Source organism: Cynoglossus semilaevis, chromosome 4 (genome assembly GCF_000523025.1).
Source record: "Cynoglossus semilaevis isolate Cse_v1.0 chromosome 4, Cse_v1.0, whole genome shotgun sequence".
NCBI lineage: Eukaryota > Metazoa > Chordata > Actinopteri > Pleuronectiformes > Cynoglossidae > Cynoglossus > Cynoglossus semilaevis.
Window position 1 is genome coordinate 10219604 of NC_024310.1, and position 583 is coordinate 10220186.

Consider the following 583-nt stretch of genomic DNA (forward strand, 5'->3'; position numbering starts at 1 on the left):
TTTGTTTGTTTGTTTGTTTGTATTTTGCTAACTTCTTCCATAAGATTCTGACTTTCTCCACTGCAGTTGTCAGACTTCCAGGTCAGTTGATTTAGTCAGACAATCACCTGTGATGAGGTAGCATGACATCACAGGGGGCGTGGTTAGCACCTTAGCTCCATTTTGGATTGCTCTGTTGTGCTGGTCCTGTTAACACATTGACTGGTCTGTTACCATGGTGACAATTTTTGACATTTATTAATTAAAAAAATGAACTTGAAATAAACTAAAAAGAACTGTTTGACATGTATGTGTTTAACTTTTGTTCATCATTAGAATAAAATACCACGGAAAGAACAGAGCAGTGTTGTTTACACCGTACAGTGGAATGAGGACGACCTCTGCAGCAGAGCAGAGCCAGCTCTCCAGGTCAGCTCTGCTGTCCTCAGTTCTCCTGACAACACAGACAGACTCCAAAGAGGCACACAGCCAGGTGTCCCTCAGGTGATACTAACAACCCTTCATTTACACCTCCACCGCAGTGATCACAACCTTCCTCCCTTTGGAATTGGGCGTGGTCACTTCCTGTTCTGGTAACTACATC